The following is a 14,133-nucleotide window of genomic DNA, read 5'->3' on the forward strand; positions in this document are numbered from 1 at the left end:
TCATGCCTCTCAATCCCACTTATCGTGTCCCCTTGCTTCCACCTTTTGCCCATGTAACCCCTCCAATAAACAAAATAAACAATAACAAAAAATTAGAATAATCTCAACATGATAGTTCTAGTGAGGCCTGTTGAACCACACAGTTCACCTTTAGTCTATTCATCTTCACTCTAAGTGTTCATTGCTAGGAGATATTGGTTTGCTTCAAGGCTTCTGATACACTGTAGATAATGGGCTCTCTATGGGGCTCCTCTTAGATATCCTGTTATTTTCCTGTGTCATGGAGAGCCTGCAGTTTTTGGAACTGTAGGTTCATGCCCTTCACATGCTCCAACAGTTCATAGAGGCAGCTTGTATTCTTCTCTCACATATTACATCCTTACTGCAGTTTCCCCTCCCTCCACTCTTCCCTGTCCTTCCAATGCTCCCCCAGATCCACTCCTATTCTGCTTCCCTTCAAAAAAGAGCAGGTCTCACAGGGATATCAACCAAACATGGCATAACAAGTTACAATTAAGACTAGGCACAAACACTCATATTAAGATGTACAAGGAAACTCAATAGGAGGAAAAGGGTCCCAAGAGCAAGTAAAATACTCAGAGGACACTCCCACTTTTATGAGTCCCACAAGAACACCCAGGTACACAACTATAATGTATATACAGAGAACCTAGTTCTGACCTATAAGAAGGTCTGTGTTTGTTACTTCAGTCTTTGTAACTCCCTATGAGCTTTGCTTAGTTAATTCTATTGACTGTTCTCATGGTATCCTCAAGCCCTCTGGCTACAGAAATACTCCATTCTAAGAGGTTCCCCTGGCTCCACTTAGTGTTTGGCTGTTGATCTCTGTATCTGCTTCCATCAGTTGCTAGATGATGCCACTCTGATGACAATTGAGCTAGGCACTGATCTGTGAGTATAGCAGAATATCATTAGGAATTATTTCATTGATTTTTTTTTCCTAGTAATGTTTTACCCTAGGTCTCTGGGCTATCCAGCCTCTGGTTCCTGACCATCCAGATAGTATCAGTCATGGGCTCCTTCTCTTCTTATTGGCCTTAATTTGGGGCAGTCATTGATTGGCCACTCCCACAAGTTCTTCACCTCCATGAAACCATCACATCTTGGAGACAGTAGAGATTGTAGGTCAAAAATTTTTGGCTGGGTTGGTGTCCAAGTCCCACTGTGGGAAAATTTTCATGGTTACTGAAAGTGGCTAGTTCAGGTTCCACATCCTCCATTACTAGGAGTCTTCACTAGGGTCACTCTTGAGGATTTCAGGGAATTTTCATTGCACTAAGTTTCCACATTGCTCTCCAAATGCCCCCCAATTCCAGTTGTCTCTTCCAGTACTCTCCACCTCCACCTGATTCCTACTGTTCCTATGCCCACCCATCCCCAGTCCATTCACAAAATCTATTCTATTCCCCCTTCCAAGAGAGGATCATATGAACAATCATTAAGCCCCTCTTGTTACTTAACCTCTCTAGGTATGTGGGTTGTAGCATTATTAACATTTACTTAACAGCATATATATATATATATATATATATATATATATATATATATATATATATATATATAATATATAATATATAATATATATATAATGTTTGCCTTTCTGGGCTACTTAACTCTGGATGATTTTTTTTTCTAGTTCCATCTATTTGCCTGCAAATTTAATTATTTCATTTTTAAACAGCTGAATATTACTCCATTGTGTAATATTACCATACTTTTCTTATTTATTTTTTGGTTGAGGGACATCTAGGTGGTTTCCAGATTCTTCATATTATGAATAAAGCCACTATGAACATAGTTCTTAAGTTCATGTTTTCTAAATCTAGTGTCATAGAGCCACCTTACATTTCCCCTTTGAAAATATTTTTCACTCATATATTTTTCTCAATAGTTTCTTTCTTTTTCAGTTCTGCATTTATTGAGCCTCATGAATTTACTTGATACAACCTAATAATCCAATGCAGCAAAAACCACTGGTTAGCAATGTTAATTTAATTTCAACTTTATTTACCTATTATGTTATAATATATACATATTCCAAGGCCTCAGATATGAACAACTAAGTGCATGTACAATTTTCAGCTTACTACTCTGTTCAATATTCATAAGTTTTATACATGCTGATGAGTATTGCACAGTCAAGAATAAAGTGTGTGGTAATAAAAAGGAGTACATATAAGAACAAGTAACAAAAAGAGAGAAAATTTTTCATATTTTTATCATAGCCTTAAAAATACTTAAGCTTAGCTGGGCGGTGGTGGTGGCGCACGCCTTTAATCCTAGCACTCGGGAGGCAGAGGCAGGCAGATCTCTGTGAGTTCGAGGCCAGCCTGGTCTCTAAAGCAAGTTCCAGGAAAGGCACAAAGCTACACAGAGAAACCCTGTCTCAAAAAACCAAAAAAAAAAAATACTTAAGCTTAAAAATAAATGAGAATAATTATAGGGAAACATTGACACATCACTCCCAAAGACAGAATACTTTCTTTGTGAATGTTATCATTTGTTTCTATAATTACTGTAGTCAGTGTGGGATGTTTTATCAGCCACTTTTTTCTTCTTGAAGTTCAGGCACTATAGCATAAATAGCTGTGCAAGGACCTTGAGTGATTCTTCAGCCCTTGGATAACGTGGAAAGCCTCTTCAGCTTGCCATTTTTAGGATTAACAGTGTGGCTTTGACTGAAAATTTAACTTTACATCCCTTTACAAATATTGGACAATACCTAGCACTTCAAAATCCAAGTAAAAATTTTAATTATGTTGAATTGTGGTTATACATCTGCCCAGTACTTACCTTTTCTTACTTTTATGCCCAAGCACATTAATCTATTTTACTAAAGAAAATTTCAGTTATTTCAACTCTCAATATCCAATGTTCATTCTAGTAATATTTGTGCTTTAATTCCTTGTTGTTAAAAGTATAACAAAAACTCATCATTAAATAAACCCAAATCAGCTGCTATTTTATCTAATTTGTTTTATGATGATGTTCCCAGGTACTTCCATATTTACAAAGGACTACATGTTTGGAAGCCAAGTATATTGATTTTCCCCAGTCAGAATCTATTCTCTTCAATGACAATGAGTGACATCCAGGATCTTGAGAGATCTGTAGCAAGCCAAAACAAAATGTAAATAATTTTTTAAAAAGTAAACCAAAGCAGGAAAACAAAAGGTCTAATAGATTAGCACTATGAGACACTGCTGATTAAAATTTGACTATTATTTATTGTATAAAATTAAAATAATATTACATGGGAATACATTCTGTATGTTCATTTTCATTGTATTCATTGAAGATAACCAGTATTCCAATATTATAATTTAGCAAGTTAGTCCTCGAGCAAACAATTTTTTAAATCTTTTTTATTCACTTTACATACCAACCACAGATCACTCTCTCATCTCTTCTCCTGTTCTACCCCCACCTTCCTCCCAACCCCTCATCCCCACTTCCCCTCCTCAAACAGGGTACATTTTCCCATGGGGGGACAGCTAAGCCTGGTACATTCAGTTGAGGCAGGACCAAGCCCCTCTCTGCTTTATCAGGGGTGAGAAAGGTGTCCAACCACAGGTAATGGGATCCAGAAAGCCAGTTCATGCACCAGGGATAGATCCTGACCACACTGCCAGGGACTCCTCACAAAGACCCAGCTACACAATTGTCTCAGATATGTAGAGGATCTAGTTTGATCCCATGCAGGTTCCACAACTGTCAGTCTAAAGTTCATGAGTTCCTTTGACGTTGATTCAGTTGTCTCTAGATTTCCCCATCATGATCTTGACAACCCCTTTCTCATGTAAGCCCTCTTCCCTGTCTTCAATTTGACTCCTGGAGCTCAGCCTGGTGCATGGCTGTGGATCTTGGAATCTACTTCTATCAGTTACTCGATGAAGGCTCTATGATGATAGCTAAGGTATTAACCAATCTGATTACCAGGGTAGGCAACCAGTTCAGGCACCCTCACTGTTGCTAGTAGTCTAATCTGGGGTCATCCTTGTGGACTCCTGGGAATTTCACTAGCACCAGGTTTCTCCCTTACCTCATAATGTCTCCTTCTATCAAGTATCTCTTTTATTACTCTCCCACTCAGTCCCTCCCACAGCTGGACCACCTTGTTCCCTCATGTTCTCATCCCCCATCCCCTACCCTCTATTGACCAAACTCATCCCCAGTTTACTCATCAGGATATCTTGTTTCCCCTTCACAAGGTGATCCATACATCCCTCTTAGGGTCCTCCTTGTTTCCTAGCTTCTCTGGAGCTGTGGGTTGTAGTCTGGTTATTCTTTGCTTTATGTCTAGTATACACTTATGAGTAAGTACATACCATGTTTGTCTTTCTGAATCTGGGTTACCTCACTCAGGATGATATTTTCTAGTTCCACCTATTTGCCTGCAAATTTCATGATGTCATTGTTTTTAACAGCTGAGTAATACTCCATTGTGTATATGTACTACATTTTCTTTATTCATTCTTCAGTTGAGGGGCATCTAGGTTGTTTCCAGGTTCTGGCTATTACAAATAATGTTGCTATGAACATAGTTGAGCATGTGTCCTTGTGGTATGATTGAGAATTCTTTGGGTATATGCCCAAGAGTAGCTTCATTGGGTCTTGAGGTAGACTGATTCCCAATTTTCTGAGAAACCACCATACTGATTTCCAAAGTGGCTGTACAAGTATTCACTACCACAAACAGTGGAGGAGTGTTCCTCTTGCTCCACATCCTCTCCAATATAATCTGTCATCAGTGTTTTTGACCTTACACATTCTGACAGGTGTAAGATGGTATCTCAGAGTGGTTTTGATTTGCATTTCCATGATGACTAAGGATGTTGAACAATTCCTTAAATGTCTTTCAGCCATTTGAGATTCTTCTGTTGAGAATTCTCTGTTTAGATCCATAGCCCATTTTTAATTGGATTGTTTGATATTTTGATGCCTAGTTTCTTGAGTTCTATTTTGGAGATCAGCCCTCTGTCAGATTTGAGGTTGGTGAAGATTTTTTCCAATTCTGTAGGCTGTTGTTTTGTCCTATAGAAGTTTCTCATTTTCAGGAGGTCCCATTTATTAGTTGTTGCTCTCAGTGCATGTGTTACTGGTGTTGTATTTAGGAAGTGGTCTCCTGTGCTAATGTATTCTAGGCTACTTTCTATTTTCTCCTCTATCAGATTCAGTGTAGCTGGGTTTATGTTCAGGTCTTTGATCCACTTGGATTTGAGTTTAGTACATGGTGATAGGTATAGATCTATTTACAATATTCTACAGGATAAAATTTAGTTATGCCAGTACCATTTGTTGAAAATTCTTCTTTTCCATTGTACACTTTTGGCTTCTTTGTCAAAAATCAGGTGGTCATAGGTGTGTGGATTAATAACAAGATGTTCAATTAGATTCCCTTGGTCCACATGTCAGTTTTTATGCCAATACCAAGCTCTTTGTATTACTATGGCTCTATAGTAGAGCTTGAAGTCAGGGATGGTGACGCATCCAGGAGTTGCTTTATTGTAAAGCATTGTTTTAGATAACCTATGTTTTCTGTTTTTCCATATAAAGTTGAGTATTGTTCTTTCCAGGTCTGTGAAGAATTGTGTTGAGATTTTTATGAGGATTGTGTTGAATCTGTAGATTGCTTTTGGTAAGATTGTCATTTTTATTATGTTGGTTCTGCCTGTCCATTAGCATGGGACAGCTTTCCATTTTCTGATAACTTCTTCAATTTCTTTCTTAAAGGACTTAAAGTTCTTGTCTTATGGGTCTTTAATTTGTTTTGTTGGAGTTACCACAAAGTATTTTATATTATTTGTGGCTATTGTAAAGGGTGATGTTTCTATGATTTCTTTCTCGGACATTTTGTCATTTGTGTATAGGAGGGCTACTGATGTTTTTTGAGTTAATTTTGTATCCTGCCATATTACTGAAGGTGTTTATCAGTTGTAGGAGTTCCCTCATAGAATTTTTAGGGTCAATTATGTAGACTATTGTATCATCTACAAATATCATAAGTTTGACTTCTTCCTTTCCAATTTGTATTCCCTTGATTTCCATTTGTTGTCTTATTGCTCTAGCTAGAATTTCAAGTACTATATTGAATAGATATGTGAAGAGTGAACAGCCTTGGCTTGTTCCTGATTTTAGTGGAATTGTTTCAAGTTTCTCTCTATTTAATTTGATGTTGGCTGTCAGCTTGATGTTAATTGCCTTTATTAGATTTAGGTATGTTTCTTTTATTCCTGATCTCTCCAATATCTTTATCATGAAGAGATATGGAATTTTGTCAAAGGCTTTTTCAGCATCTAATGAGATGATCATGTGGCTTTTTCTTTCAGTTGTTTATATGATGGGTTACATTGACAGATTTTCATATGTTGAACCAACCCTACATCTCTGGGATGAAGCCTACTTGACCATGATTGATATTTTTTATATGTTCTTGGATTTGATTTGCTAGTATTTTTTGAGTATTTTTGCATCAGTGTTCATGAGGGAGATGGGTCTGTAATTCTCTTTCTTTGTTGCATCTTTGTGTGGTTTGGGTATCATTGTAACTGTACCCTCATAGAAAGAGTTTTACAATGTTCCTTCTGTTTCTATTGAATGGAACAATTTGAGGAGTATTGGTATTAACTCTTCTTTGAAATTCTGGTAGAATTCTGCACTGAAACCATCTTGGTCCTGGGCTTTTTTGGGTTGGGAGAATTTTAAATACTGTTTCTGTTTCAATAGGTGTTATAGGTCTATTTAAATGGTTTATCTGGTCTTGATTAATTTGGATATATGGTACCTATCCAGAAAATTGCCCACTTCTTTTAGATTTTCCAATTTTGTGGAGTAGAGGTTTTTAAAGTATGACCTAATGATTCTCTGGATTTCCTCATTCTCAGTTGTTATGTCCCCCTTTTCATTTCTGGTTGGTTAATTTGGTATTCTTTCTCTGCCTTTTCATTAGTTTGGATAAGGGTTTGTCTACCCTGTTGATTTTCTCAAAGAACCAACTCTTCATTTCATTTTTTTTTTGTATTGCTCCTTCTGTTTCTATTTTATCTATTTCAGCCCTCAATTTGATTATTTCTTGGTTTCTATTCCTCCTGGGTGAGTTTGCTTCTTTTTCTTCTACAGTTTTCAGGTGTGGTGCTAAGTTGATAGTGTGAGATTTCTCAAACTTCTTTGTGTAGGCATTTAGCACTATGAACTTTTCCTCTTAGTACTGCTTTCATAGTGTTCCATAGGTTTGGGTATGTTGTACATTCATTTTCATTGAATTGTAGAAGTCTTTAATTTCTTTCTTTATTTCTTCCTTGACCCAGTGGTGATTCAGTTGAGCATTGTTCAGTTTCTATGAGGTTTTAGGGTTTCTGTAATTTGTGTTGTTGTTGAATTCTAACTTTAAGGTGTGGTGGTATGTAGCTAAAGTTTTCCTGGCTGGCCCACAGTCAGGACAAATCTCTCTCTCCTGCCAGTCCCACAGCCCCTCAGACCCGACCAAGTAAACACAGAGACTTATATTGGTTACAAACTGTATGGCCGTGGCAGACTTCTTGCTAACTGTTCTTATATCTTAAATTAATCCATTTCTAGAAATCTATACCTTGCCACATGGCTCGTGGCTTACCGGCATCTTCACATGCTGTTTGTCATCGTGGCGGCTGGCAGTGTCTCTCTGACTCAGCCTTCCACTTCCCAGCTTTATTCTCCTTCTTGTCCCGCCTACACTTCCTGCCTCGCCAATGGCCAATCAGTCTTTTATTTATTGACTAATCAGCAACACATTTGCCATACAGACCATCCCACAGCAGTGGTACAATAAAATACAGGAGGTTATTCCAGTTTTTTTTTTAATCTGTTGAGATTTTCTTTGTGAAATAGTATGTGGTCAATTTAAGAGAAAGTTCCATGGGGTGCTGGGAAGAAGGTACATTCTCTTGTGTTTGGGTAGAATGTTCTGTAGATGTCTATTAAGTCTATTTGAGTCATAATGTCTGTTAGCTCCCTTATTTCTCAAGTTTCTGTCTAGCAGACCTGTCCATTGGTGAGAGTGGGGAGTTGAAGTCTCCCACTATTAGTGTGTAGTGTTTGGTGTGTGATTTATGCTTCAGTAATCTTTTCTTTCATGTATGTGGGTGCCCTTGTTTTTGGGGCATAAGTGTTCAGAACTGAGACGTCCTCTTGATGGATTGTTCCTGTAATGAATATGTAATGTCCTTCTCAATCTCTTTTGATTAATTTTAGTTTGACGTCTATTTTGTTAGATATTAGGATAGGTACACCAGTTTGCTTCTTATGTCTATTTGACTGGAAAGACTTTTCCCAGCCCTTTATTCTGAGGTAGTCTCTGTCTTTTAAGTTGAGGGGTGTTTCTTTTTTTTTTTTTTTTTTTTTTACTTTTTTCATCTTAAATTTTATTTCATGGGGGGGGGGTGTTGCAAGAGCAGAGGGCAGAGGGCAGATTCAAAGGGACATGAAATGAATGGGCTTGAGATGCATGATGTGAAAGATACAAAGAATAAATAAAAAGAAAGTTAAGTAAGCAAATAAAATAAAACAAAGAAACAAAAAGCCTGCATGTTCTTCCTCTCTCCTCTCTCTTCTCTTGCTATGCTTAGACCTAGTTTTGTAAAGTTCTACATTCTGGAAAATTATAACATCTCTCTCTCTCTCTCTCTCTCTCTCTCTCTCTCTCTCTCTCTCTCTCTCTGTGTGTGTGTGTGTGTGTGTGTGTGTGTGTGTGTGTGCCGGGGAGGGTTGTAAAAGAAGTTTTATGTTTTACCCAGTTCTTGTTATGGAGTAGGTGTTTCCATAGGATTAAAGCTATTTTGCCAATAAATCATGTTGAGAAAATTGATTTGTAAATAAAAATTAGTTTTTCCAAACTAATCTATTTCCATGCATAAACATGTACTGACAGTATGTTATACACTTAAATGGAAAACTATAAATTAGTACAAATCCTAGAAAAAACAAGGTGAGGAGTTTCATAACATTATCCTTGGCGTTTCTGAGTATGTATCCAAGGGAATTAAAATCAAGATGTTAGGAGATATTAACACTTCCATATCCACTGCAATATTGTTCACAGTAGCTAAGATAAGGAAACAATGTATTGTTCACCACAATATAAAAGAATAAAGAAAAGGTGTTATCTGTAAGCAACTGAATACTCTTCAGTTTTCTAAAATGAAACCAGCCTTATAGTATGATATGGATAAACTTTAAGGACACATGACAAGTAGAGGAAGCTGATATAACTCCAACATCAATACTAGGTGGTTCTGGTTATATTTGTTTGAGGAAATAGTCAAATTCATCGAATTAAAGAATAGAATGTTGTTTATGGCATGAGTACACTGTATACAGAAGAGTTATTAATGAACGGACATTTAAATTGAGAATAAAATTTTATCTTCCATATAATATTATACCTTAGTCAACAATATTGTATTGCATACGTCAGTTTTGAGGGTATATTTCACATTAAATGTTCTTGCCAAAACAAAATGAAATAGGGAAAATTACCAAGTTGTATCACTTTAACTGGAACAGAATAAAGGAAAATAGAAACAAACATAACACAATAATTTATTAAATTGACAGTACATCAGTATTAAGTATGATTTATCCCAGTAAAGCTGTGCTAGTTTTATATTAGACAGTCAGTTAATGTGATTAAAATGGTATAGAATGAATGGTTACATTTCTAAAATTTATGTACTGAGATTTCAACACACAATATCAATACATTAAGAGTTAAGGTCATTGGAATATAATTAAATTTAGGTGTGTTTTAGAAAATGAGGCCCTCAATATGGGACCATTACCTTTCTCAGAATAAGAAAAAAGAGGAAAGCTACCTCCCATTCAGCCATGCCAGCACATATCAAGAAGGTTATTTTCTGACTGCAGATAATAGTAACACTCACTGAGGAATTGAATTGAATGGAACTCTGATTTTGGAATGAGTAGTTAAGTAAATTGAAAGAATCAAGAAAAGTAAATAGATGCAAATTTATCCACATATATCATCATGCACAAAAATAAAGTCCAAGTGGATCATATACCTCAACATAAATCCAAATGCACTGATCCTGATAGAAGAGAAAGTGGGAAATAGCTTTGAGTGCATTGGCACATGAAACAACTTCCTGAACAGGACACCAATATCACAGACACTAAAATTAACAATTAATAAATGAGACCTCATTAAAGTGGAAAGTTTCTCTGAGGCAAAGGACACTGTCAATAGGACAAAATGGCAGCCTACAAAATGGGGAAAGATCTTCACCAACTCCACATCTGACACAGGGTTAATCTCCAAAATATGTAAAGAACTCAAGAAACTAGCTATCAAAATACAAAGTAATCAAATTTAAAAAAGGGGTACATATCTAAACATAGAATTCTCAACAGAGGAATATCAAATGGCTAAGATACAAATAAATGTTCAACATCCTTAGCCATTAGGGAAATACAAATCAGAATGACTCTGAGATTCCATTTTATACATCTCAGAATGGCTAAGATCAAAAACACAAGTGATAGCTCATGCTAGTGAGGATGTGGAGTAAGGAGAATACTCCTCCATTGCTGGTGGGAATGCAAAAATTGTACAGTCTCTTTGGAAATCAGTATGGAATTTTCTCAAAATTGGGAATCAATCTACCTCAAGATCCAGCTATACCACTCTTGGGCATATATCCAAAGGATGCCTCATTCTATCATAAGGACACTTGCTCAACTATATTCATAGCAGCTTTATATATAATAGCCAGAACCTGGAAACAACTTAGATGTAACTCAATACAGAAATGGGTAAAGAAAATGTGGTACACTTACACAATGGGCATTTATACCTTTACACATTTATACATTTACTCAGCTGTTAAAAACAAAGACATCATAACATTTGAAGATAAATGGATGGAACTAGAAAAAGTCACCTTGAGTGAGGTGACCCAGCCCCAGAAAGACAAACATTGTATGTATTCACTCAAAAATGGATATTAGCTGTAAAATAAAGGATAACTATTCTATAATTCATAGACCCAGAGAGACTAAGTAACAAGGAACATTCAAAGGCAAGAGCGAGACACCCAGATCTCCTTTGGAAGGGGAAGGGGAAATAGAAGAGATTTTGTGAGTGTACTGTGGGTAGGTGGGGATGGGAACATGAGAGATCATGTTGCATTGGCAGAGAGAGAAATTACTGAAATAGACTACTTGAAAGTGTGGACATTTCAGGGTCTGATAAAAACCTGGCACAAGAAAATCTCCCAGTAATCTACAAGGACAATCCCAGCTAAGATTGCTAGTAATAGAGGAGACATAGCCTGTACTGGCCATTTCCTACAACCAGGCAAGTCTTCAAGTGGAGGGAGTTAGAAACCAATCAAGCCACATAACCTTTGACCTATGGTCAGTCCTGCCTGTAGTATGTGCTGGATTAAGGGTGGCCTAGAGTTTGAGTGGCCAACCAATGACTGGTCCAACATGAGACCCATTACATGAGAGTTTGCCCACACCTGACACAGCCTGCGGCACCAGAACCCACAGGTTGGATGACTGTGAGACCCAGTATAAAACCAAAGAGGAATAGATGAATAAATGTCAACGTAATGATGCCTAATGATACTCTGCTATACTTATATGTTGGTGCCTAGCTCAATTGTCATCAAAGAGGCTTCATCCAGCAACTGATGGAAACAGATGCAGACTCACAGCCAAACAATAGTCAGAGCTTGGGGAATACTGCAGAAGAAGGGAAGAAAATATTGTAGGAGCCAGATGGATCAAGGACACCACAAGAGACTGAACGGACAACAAGGGAGCCTGCATGGAACTTATGTAGGCACTCTGCATATAAGTTATAGTTGTGTAGCATGGTTTCTTGTGTGACTTCTAGCAATGGTAACAGAGGCTGTGTCTGACTCTTTTACTGGCTATTGCAACCCTACTCCTCATACTGGGTCACCTTGCCCAGCCTTAATACCTGGGGAGGTGCTTAGTCTCACTGCAACTTAATATGCCTTGTTTTGTTGATATCCATGGGAGAGCTGCGCTTTCCTGAACATGAATGGGGGAGGAGTGCATTGGGGAGTGGGAACAAAGGGAAGATGATGGGACAGACTGGGAGAAAGAGAGGTAAGGGAAACTGCACCCATGTAAAATGAATATAATAATGAAAAAGGAATGAAGAAAAATAAATAAATACAAATAAATTTTTGGTATGCAGTGCATATATACAGTGGTATTTTAATATGGTACCCCAAGCTTACTACTATACTAGAAGAATATGAGGAAAATCAATTTCTTTACATGAATGCACCTTTTCTAGATGAAATTCTGTTCGTGAAGAAACTTTCAACCAAGTAAGAATGCAAGAGAATCAACAACCTATGAAAACAAATAACAAAGTTATGTCATTTACAAAAAATGGATGCAATGAAGATAGTCATATCAAGGCAGAGATAACATTGTATGTTTTCTTTAATTTATGGTTGCTAGATTATGCCTATATATGTATAATCATATATATATATATATATATATATATATATATATATATATATATATAATGAAAGTGAAAGTAAAATTGTCTAGGGCAGCAAAGAGGATTAGTAGAAGGTGTAGGGAGACAAAGAAGGTAGTTAAGCACATTAGGTTCTTATGTGAAAGTGTTCCAGCTTAAAAGTCCCATCTCATTCTATGAGATCAGCCTTAATTCTTCTGAAGTCAGCAATCATGACAGACATTTCTTAAATGTACTACTGGATGAACTCTACTTGTAGAATATTATTTTAAGATGTGTTACATTTGTTTACAATGTGGAACATTTATTTCATGATGCAAAGATGTGTTGCATTCTTTTATGTTGCATTTGTTTAGCTCTGTGAAGCTGTCTTACTGTGCCTGTCTAAAACACCTGACGTTCTAATAGAGTTGAAAGGCCAATAGTGAGGCAGGAGATAGGGTAGGCAGCAGGCAGAGAGAATAAATAGAAGGAGAAATCTGGTAGGAGAAGAAGAAAAAGCAAGAAAACAAGGAGATGAAGATGCTAGGGAGCAGCTGCCCAGCCACCCAGCCAGCCACAGAGTAAGAGTAAAAATAAGATATACAGAAGTAAGAAAAGGAAAAGTCCCAGAGGCAAAAGGTAGATGGGTTAATTTAAAGTTAAGGAAAGCTGGCTAGAAACAAGCCAAGCTAAGGCTAGACATTTAAAATTAAGAATAAGCCTCCGCGTGTGATGTATTTGGGAGCTGGGTGGTGGGCCCACCAAAAGAACAAAGACAATCAAAGTAAAACAACAACAAACTCTTGAGATGATTCAAACCATATGTAAACAAAAACATTGTAGTCCTTAAATTCTTAATAATTGCCACAATTAAAAGTAATACATAAATTGACATGGACAGCACTAGATAGAAAGGCCAACTACTCACGTTGTTTGAGTTACAACTGTGAAATTAACATATTAAACCTAGTCTATATTTCTAAAATGTTACTGTGGCTGCTGCATTAATTATCAATTTAGGTAATCTAAATTTAAGGATTAAAATTTCTATGACCACAAATAGAGCTATTTTATTTTTAAAATTTTGTTGTGGTATTGTATTCCCCCAAATATTGTGCATGTTAATAAACTTATCTGCGGTCAGAGACAGAGCAGCCACAATATTAAACATAAAGGATAGGCAGTGGTAGCACACGCCTTTAATCCTAGCATTCCAGAGGCAGAAATCCATGTGTTCAAGGATACAGCCAAGCATGGTGACTCATCACGCCTTTAATCCCAGAAAGCCAGCCTTTAATCCCAGGGAGTGGTGGTAGAAAGCAGAAAGGTATTTAAGGCGTGAGGACCAGAAACTAGGAGCATTTGGCTGGTTAAGCATTTTGGCCTGGTTAGTCTTTCAGGCTTCTAGCAGCAGTTCAGCTGAGAGCCATTTGAATATGAAGACACAGAGGCTTCCCAGTCTGAGGAGACAAGACCAGCTGAGGATCCGGCAAGGTGAGGTAGCTGTGGCTTGTTCTGTCTCTCTGATCTACCAGCAGTTCACTCCAATACCTGGCTCAGGTTTGCTTTTATTAATAAGACTCTTTAAGATTCCTGCTACATTTTGT

Source organism: Peromyscus eremicus, chromosome X (genome assembly GCF_949786415.1).
Source record: "Peromyscus eremicus chromosome X, PerEre_H2_v1, whole genome shotgun sequence".
Lineage (NCBI taxonomy): Eukaryota > Metazoa > Chordata > Mammalia > Rodentia > Cricetidae > Peromyscus > Peromyscus eremicus.